The sequence below is a fragment of the Stegastes partitus genome, unplaced genomic scaffold (assembly GCF_000690725.1).
Source record: "Stegastes partitus isolate 25-593 unplaced genomic scaffold, Stegastes_partitus-1.0.2 Scaffold64, whole genome shotgun sequence".
Classification (NCBI taxonomy): Eukaryota; Metazoa; Chordata; class Actinopteri; family Pomacentridae; genus Stegastes; species Stegastes partitus.
Genome location: NW_007577795.1, coordinates 532320 through 541973, shown reverse-complemented (window position 1 = coordinate 541973; position 9654 = coordinate 532320).

The following is a 9654-nucleotide window of genomic DNA, read 5'->3' as shown; positions in this document are numbered from 1 at the left end:
TGCTCCCAGTAGATCACACATTGAGAAACTGACATATTTCACTTGGTGCAACATCAACACACTCAAACCTTTTCTTCAATATTATTTTCTACCTTTAAAAAACTCTGTATCATATTAATTCCTCTAAACATTCAAGTATCCATGCAGTATAAAAATGAAGTAAAATAAAGCATTTGAAGTAGTCAAATTAAATTAGTCAACACAGTACAGACAAGTTGAATAAAATTCCCACAGATTTACAGAATAATTAAACCTGATCGCTAAAAAGAGAAGAGATATGATGCAGAGGAATCAGTGCAATATCTGACTTTCTACATATGGCAGAATCAGCACAATATCAGCAGTACTTGTGTATATTTGTTGTTTATTTTAACCTTCTACTAATGTTCCCTAAATGTTTGCACTATCACCTTTGCTTTAAATTTCCTCACCTTGTGATTAATAAAGCCTTATCTTAGGAGGTGTGTCCCAATACCTTTGTGTGTTTCCCAAAACGTGCGACTATTCCTTTAAGTCAGGACCAGCTCCAAACAGATAAATATTTTAGCTGGCTAATGTTCCTAACCCTTGGCAGTGTTTGTATGCAGAGATTCCTACGGACATCAGATTAAGAGGGCAGCCTGGCGCGAGTCCAGAGGTCTGGCTCGACATTATCTCCAGCACCCCTGAATGTTTTCATAGCGGGGCCTCCTGGTCTCTCCGCTGCTGGCCTGTAAGTGGCTGGGAGTGGGCAGCAGGAGTGTTTGTGTGTGCATGAGTGTTTATGTACGCCTGCATGCGAACGTGTGTGTGTGTGTGTGTGTGAGTGTGTGAGTGCAGAGTAAACTGCCGCCTTGGTGGGGCAACTCGCCGCCTGCCATGTCTCTGGTCCACAGCAGAGCCATTAGGGGAGCGATGAAGCTGATGACATGTTGTTCCTGTGACGCCCCAGACTCTCCTCTCTGCTGCTGCTGGAGCTGCTGGAGCTGCTGGAGCTGTGGGAGCCCGCTGGTCTGCCGCTGGACAGACACAGAGACACAGGGACGGCGTTTATTTTGGGAGGTGGTTTGGTGCCGGACACCCTGTCTGCTCTCCCACCAACCTTCATGCACCACCTCCTCCAACCACCCCCCCATTCCCACGCTCACAACACACACACACACACACACACACACACACACACACACACCTCAGCGCCAACAGCACGACGCTATTATTTGGCAGCAGCAGCCGAAAGTGAAGGCAACTGACAAGCTGACGCAGATTCTTTTAAAGCATCACTCAACACACATTTACCTTGCAAATATTTTTTAACGTTATTTCGGCCTCCACGCCCAGTTTACAGTAAAACTCAGCAGTTTCTTGGTGATCATTTTTTTGAAAGGGAGTCATTTTCATAATAACTCTTCATGCAAAGGTTGGTAAACACTCCTGAAAAGCCTTTTTCCCAGGTGATGAAAGTAACCTCCTATACAGCTCTGCTCTTGTGATTGTTGACTTCATTTCTTATTTCCTTCCGATTTCATCTCTTTGTTGCGTCGAATAGATGAATAAAATGTCCAAAAATGAATACAATTAACTCAACAATTTTATGGGAATGATTTCTCTGATAGAAAGAAATGTTCACTAAAGGTTTGAAAAGAGTGCTGAGAAGTCTTTTCCACAGGCCGTGTGTGACAGTGCAGTGCTGATTAGGGCTACTTTAATCAGAAAACGTATCAATCCTTTCCCATTTCTTTCTACCCTCATTCCTTCTCATCTCTCTGCTGCATGTAATAACAAACAAATAGATTTTTAAAGGTTATTTTTGTTGACAACTTTTAATAGTTTATGGGGGTCACTTCTTTGATGGAAAGTAATTCTCACAGAAACTGTAAGATTAGTAAACAGTCTTAACAAGATTAATGTGTATGTCAGTGCAGTGTGGGTTGCGTTTATCAGAAAGCTCATGATTGGTGTCCAAATGTCGATTTCAAATCAAGTAGTGATCCTTGTTGGTGATCATTTCCCATCACTTTCCTACCTCATTTCTTGTCATGTCTTTGCTTGAACTAAGAGAGAAATAAAAGTGTCCACAAATAAATGAAATTATAAAGAAACAATGTCAAACACATTGATCTTTAAAAGGTTGTTTCTGCCTCCACACCTGGCAAGTCTACAACTTAACCGTTTAATGGGTATGATTTCTTTGACATGCAGTTGTGTCAATAAAAAAATGTTCAGTCGAGGTTAGAGAGCAGTTTCATATTCACAAATATAACAAGTCTTCTCCTCAGGTTAGTGTGTTTATTTATCAGAAAATGTATCACTGATATACAAAGGTCCATTTCAAGTTCAGCTGGTGATCCTTGTTGCAGTTCATGTCCCATCTCTTTTCTCCCCTCATACCTTCTAGTTAGCACCGTCACCTCACAGCGAGAAGATCCCCAGTTCGTGTCCCAGTGGGGGCACCAGGATCTTTCTGCGTAGAGTTTGCATGTTCTCCCCGTGCAGCGTGGGTTCTCTCCGGGTTCTCCGGCTTCCTCCCACACAGTCCAAAAACATGTTGAGGTTAGTTGGTGATTCTAAATTGTGTGTAGGTGTGAATGTGAGTGTGCTTGGTTGTCTGTCTCTAAGTGTAGCCCTGTGATAGACTGGTGACCTGTCCAGGGTGTCCCCTGCCTTCACCCTGAGTCAGTGGGATAGACTCCAGCCCCCCGTGACCCTAGTGAGGATTAAGCGGTGTATAGATAATGGATGGATGGATGAATAAAATACAGCTGGCATTTTTTTAAAAAATCTCTTTTTCATCTTCATTCAGTCTCTGTACTGTCCTTTAGGGAATCAATTCACACTGTACATTAACAATAACTGAACATGCAGTTGTCATTCACTGATGTTGTGCTGATTAGCCTTTTTTAAAAAAAAAAAAAAAAAAAAAAGAAAAACATGTGTCCAAGAATCCATTTCTTCCTCTTTGAATTTATGCTCATGCAGACTCAACAGTTCCCTGACTATTGATTCAGGTGAATAAATACAGCTTAATTGTCATTTTGTCCAACAAAAAACTGCAGCTGCACGTCCAATCAACTTCAGAATCATAGAAAACATGAAAATAACATTATTACAGTACAAAAATTATACAGTATCTCAGGAAGGAAACACCATTGGGATGTAAATGTAAATGTAAATATGAAATTGCTATATTTATACAAAGTTAGATATGGATAAAGACAGGTGTTACTGTTGTGTTTTTTTGTATACTGTGTAGCCTTTGGACACACAGTTGTTTGGCTGCACATCAATCTTGTCTGTGATTAATGTAAACATATTCCATTGGTTTTTATGTGTAACCGGCACTCGCTGTGTACACAGTCATTATACTGAACACTATAGAAGCTGTATTTGTCCATAAACGCTTATCAGATACGTACATCAGGTTAATGCCATCCTGTCTGACTCACATTAATCACCACTTGGGTGGACTTTGGCTTCGGCCTTTTGATGTCATTGTTTGTGTTATTATCACATGAATTCCCAGTTTGATTCATGTCACAGATGTGCATCTTGTCCAACCGTATGCAATATGAGACAAAAAAAAAAAAGCAGATTCCAAAGTCCTCACTGTGACATTTAAATACATCTGTGTCTGCTTTTCCGTGGAAAGTTCATGTTAGTGGTAATTATAGGCTTTTATTTAAAAAATGCATCTAGTTTTTCTGCCACACCTGACCTGGTAATAAACTTGCTTTTTTTTTTTTTTTTAGCTTTGACAACATGATGTATTACTGAGTGTTGACTTCTAGAAGTGTGTGTTACACCCACTTTGATTTATGTGTTTGAGTCAACTGAGGTAATAATTGACTTTTTTTTTTTTTTTAGTCATTTAGTATTTTTAATGTGTTACAAACAACAGCAACATGGAGAAAACACAGGATGGACAGTAAAGGACGTCAGCTGATGTCACATTGTCAATAATAATAATACTGAACCTCTCCCAAAGATTATTTGATGAAAAATATACATACATGAGGGTATTTTACAATAAAATAATTAGAAATAGCTGTTTTTTGGCTTCTGTGACTCCAGTGTGGCTTAGCAAGCAAGCAAGTTTATTTTTATAGCATCTTATCGTATACAGAGCTTATTTAAAGTATTTACAGGTAAATGTTTAAAAAAAAAAAAAAAAAAAAGTCAAATAGAAATAAAATTGAAAAAATGTAACAAAGTAAAACATTGAATAGAAATCAAAGTAATTCAATTTAATGAATCAAAAAAAAAGTTAAATAAAGTTCCCACAGATGTATAGAACAATTAAACCTGGTTGCTGAAGAGAAACAGAAGTATGTACGTGATAAAGTGTCTTTAAACCACTTGGACTACTGGTGTTTAGAATAAGGTCACATCTTGAGCCTCTAGATTCTTCTCAGCAGCACTGATCACTTCTTCATCACTCTGATAATAGCGACCAAGGAAGTGGGATTTCAGTTTGGAAAACAGATAGAAGTCAGATTGGCTGAGTAAGATGCACGAGGAAACAGTTCAAAGGCACATTTGGCTGCTTCTGCCACCTGCAGCAGCAGCACAGCAGTTCGAAGAGTTCCACTCCTTACAATGAAATGACGTCAAACATTTGAGCTTTTATGGACCGTGATATAAGACTTTATGGTATACAGTTATGTCATAAAAAAATGGGATTTATGCCCCTTGTTTCCAGGTGAGGCTGAGAACTTCTTGAAGTAGATCTGAATTATGGCTTATTGAAACATTCAACTCCAGACAAAGCTCTTCCAAAACACTTCTTACTTCCCTTTGCTCCATCTCTGCATCTGATTGAGTTACACATTTTGAACAAGTGCCCAGTCGACCTCTCTGCAGCTACACACATACTGCTTTCTTCTTCTTCCTCCTCTTCTTCAGCTCTCTGTCATTGTAACTTGACTCTCACTTCTTCATCCAGCCCAGTAGTTCCTTATACACTTGTGCAGAGTTTGTTTCTTAGACCAGCACACGTAGCTGGACATGCCACTGATAAAAAGGGCTGCTGATGCACCACCAGTGCTAACCCTGGTTAGCACTGGTGGTGCTTTTACTGTGGTCACTGTTGTTTGACAGAAAAATTACATATACTAAGGATTTGATTGTTATATTACAGCTTTCTCTGTTTTGTTAAATTTCAAATAGTATGTAGTAAAATTTTAGAGAAAAAAAATGTTAATTTAGGTGCTATCCACACAAAAAGAGGCCAAATTGTATAATGTTTACATTAAAAATCTGGATTTGTTTTTCAAATTGTAATTTGTTTTTTACAGCGTTTGACTGTAAATGTATACTATAGCTACTGCATAAAAATCAGCAAAAAAAAAAGTTGTTTTAAAAAAAAAATCAAATATTTGCCGCTATTTGAAAGAAAATGTATGTATATTAATGACTTAAAACACTTTTTTTCTATTGTGTTGAATTACAGATACTATCTTGTAAAATCATTTTTAAAAAACGGTATGAATTCCAATATTGACTGTTAAAATGCAGTTAAAACCTGTAAATATTGTCCACATCAACAATCTGTATCTTTATTTTATTTTAAGATTTTCTTCTTTTAAAATGTACAAAAGTAGTAATTTCTATTGTATTTAAATCAGCTAAAAAAAAAAAAACTATTTTTCCAAATATTTGCCGCTATTTTCACAAGTTTTACAGTTTTTGAACTTTGCAGTTTTTATCCTTTTTTTTTGTTTCTGTAAATATTTTCTGGCACACTTGCTGCCAGATTTTTACTGTAATTTTCCAGGATTTTTTTTAATTACAGTGTGAGATTGGTGGACGACCTGCTCCATCTCCTGAGAGGCAATGCGCAATGTATGACTGCAGTGAACAATACTTTTATATACAGTATGTTATCATTTTTTAAAAAGCCCTTTGAAATCTTCATGTGTCTGACACCATAGAAATACTGTAATATTTACATACAGAAAAAAAGGACTTCCTTTGTAACAGTAAACATGTATTTGTGCGAAGAAAGAAATGTGATGAGGAGGTTTGACACTGAAAATCTTGACTAAAATCAAAACTGTAAAGCTGTACACTCCATTTAGGTCTCACAAGCAGCAGGAAGTCTCTGTAATGGACCTAAAACTTTACATTTTAATCTCTTCATGTTCCTGTTTGTGGCAAAAAATTTGAGCATCTGAACAACCAAGACTCTAAGTCCCTGCATGTACCATCCTTTAACAAAAAAAGGCATCTCTATGACTCCACTTTAAAAGCATTATGCTAATCTTCTCCACTGTGTAATTACAATATGATGGCAATATGCTGAATAACAGTAATGACATGGATCTCACCATCTGTCAGTACCAGTTTAGGGAGTTATTCTGTCATTTAAATGTGTGTTTATATGCAGGCTGTAATTATATGCTCATGTATATGTGATGAGTGTGACTGTGTTGTGCTGCTCAACATTTCCAGTTTGAGCAGAGCAGAGCAGGATGTTGCGTCTTTAAGAGTTAAGAAACTTGAAACCGTGTTTGCGCAACAATCAGTGCGGCTCCCAGCCGCCAAAGTGTCTAGACTGGCACATGATGGCGGGAATCAACCAATGGCTCCAGAGCTTTCCTCTGGGGCCCCGAGAGAGAGACAGAGGGGGAGACAGAGACAGAGAGGGAGAGAGAGGGAGAGAGAGAGAGAGATAGTGAGGGGGAGAGAGACGGAGAGGCAAAGACAGAGGGGGGAGACAGAAACAGAGGAGGAGACAGCGGAAGAGAAACAGAGACAGAGAGGGGGAGTGAGAGAAAGACAGAGGGGGAGAGACAGAGATTGAGAGAGTGAGAAACAGGGGGAGAGAGAAAGAAAAAAGACAGAGAGACATACAGATGAAGAAACAAAGAGACATAGAAAGCGAGAGAGAGACAATAAAAAGGAATAGAGACAGAGACAAAGCAACATAGAGATAGAGACAAAGAAACAAAGAGACATACAGACCTAAAGACAAAGAGACATAGAGATAGGGAGACAGAGGGAAAAAGAAATATAGACACAGACATAGAGCCTTAGAGACGTGGAAACAAAGAGACATAGAGACATAAAGAAAGATATTTTAGGACCTGGAGAGACACACAGATAGTTATCAGTTTAACCAGAGAACATCACAGGAAAAGATTGCTCTTGTGATGTTTTTCAACATGTTCTCCTTTAACTTCAGCAGTCCATCGATGTTCAAGATTCTCTTCATAGAAGCTCCAGATTCTCCTCAGCAGCATGAAGGTCTTCGTCATCACTCTGTTAAAACAGACAGAAAACAGACAGAAATCAGACGGTGCAGGTCAGCTGAGTAAGATGCACCAGGAAACAGTTCAAATGCACATTTGGCTGCTTCTGCCTCCTGTGCTGTGAGGACAGACTCATTGTTTTGCAGCAGCAGCCAGCTTGAAGCTTCTCTCTCCTCCAAAAATATACATATATGTATGTATGTACAGTTGCCCATAAAGCTGGAATAAAATCTCATGAAATGATTGTGACAATACGATTTATTCTTGATAGATGACGTGTATATCTTGTCAAAACTTTATTGATATCACAATGTTCATACAATACATATCAGAGTAAAGATTAAACCACAGCTAACATTTAAAAACTGTGTGTTCAAGCTTAAACTAAACTGGGGGTATTGAACAAATAGATTAGGATTTTTTTCCATTTTTCGACCTTGGTCATATAACAGGAAACACATATTCCAGGTGATTCCATGCATAAGAATGTTCAATATTACTCTTTCAAATGCCACTCAGTCACTAATATTGAGCATGACCACCCCTGACACAGATCAATGTGTTAAGACATGGTGGCATACTGTCCACCAGCTTGTTGATGGTGTCAATGGGCAGGAAATCCCACTCTTGGATCAGATCCTGAAGTCAGAACTTGTGTCACCTGGTAACTGGGACTCAGTATGTAATCACTGAACCTGGTCAAAAGGAATTAGTGATGTGTATAAATAGAAATAAAAAGAGGAATATGTCTGAAAACAAAAAAAATATTCACACTTTATGGGCAACAGTGTTTGTTTGTTTGTTTGTTTGTCTTTTTTCCTTAGTGAATGAAGGAATTGAGTGAATGATGCATTCATCAAGTTTTTTTAGGATGTCATTGATGCTTTGGTAATGTTGTCCTAATAATGTCCTAACTTTCATGTCATTAAAGCAAATTGAAGAGAGAGAGAGAGAGAGAGAGAGAGAGAGAGAGAGAGAGAGAGAGAGAGAGAGCGAGATGTGTGAACAGAAATACACTTGAGGCTCTGTGATTTTGGTTTCAAAATAAAAGCATGATGTTTTGTAAAAAATAAATGTTTTCTTCTTTTAAGAGCACATGTGACAGCAAAGTAATGAAACTGTTCTATCTATTTTAATAATCCATATTTGAGAACTTAGGAACCTAAACTGCATTTTAGTAGTAATTTCAATTGTTTTTTTTTTTTTAATTTTTTGTTATTTTTTTAAAATAAATCTTTCTGTTTTCGTTTTCTGTATTATTCTTCCACCAGTCGTCATGCCCTGACAGTCTTGCTATCCTGACATTTGTGGCCGTAAAGCATGTTAAATTGTGGGAGATAAAATGGAATGAGAGTGTTTTTAACAGTTACAACAGATGCACATGCAAGCAATCAATCTAACATATGTATTAATGACAGTTTAAAATAGTTATCAAGTCAAATGAACTTTACTGATATAGCATGTTTAAAGTAGCCTGTACTGACCAAAATGCTGTGTGTGTGTTACAAGGCAGTTAGCAAATAATGTGCAAAAAGCAAGACAGCAGAACATGAGGTTTACTGTTAAATAGACTTCCCGATGAGATCATGGCTTTGGGAACGTTCTCCGAGTTCCCAGATAGAACTTTCTGAAAAAAGTTCTGCAAAGTTCTGCTCATCTGTTCAGGAGGAAGTTTTCTTTGGCCTGCTTTGGCCTCTGTGCCTGACTGATCATAGCGAGCACGGTACCTGCTAGTCAACCTCCACTTAGATCCTGTGGCTTCAGCTGTGTTTGTGATAAAGATACAATTTGTTACTGGCATTAACAACTTCCTTTAACTGTTCCATTTAAATCCTGTATGTTGTTGTCTCTTAGGAATGACAGTTGCTTTTATGTGTGTAGACGGTGAGAAATGGACTATGATGTGTGTCCAGGACCACTTGGCCACTTCTGTTTTATTATAGAACATGTGTTTCCTCCTGAGTTAAGTCATCATGAACAAATGCATATTCTGTACATTTCACATTTACAGCATATCCAGGATTCATCATGTCCCATATTTGTTTATTCTCATCGCATTTCAGAGGCGTTTGAAGCCATTTTTGAGTTGTTACAAGCAAACATGTTTATCACAATGAGGAGGAACCTGTAAAAGTGTTTATAAAGTGTGTCAACACCACCAACTGTAGCTGCTGTTGCCTGAAAATCACAACATTTTCTTCTTTTCAAAATGTATAAATGTCACAGTATGGCAAATTAAATATATTTTTGAAACCAAGGGGGGAAAATTCATGAATGTAAAAAAGGAAAAAAGTCAGATTCTTAGTTGCCTAAATCAAGTTCCTGCTATAAACAGCACTTTCTGAACTGTTGTGCAAAAACTTTTTGCTTCATTTTCACTGGAAGTTCTCACTGGAGCCTGCTGTTGATGGCCATACTTGTTCTGGGT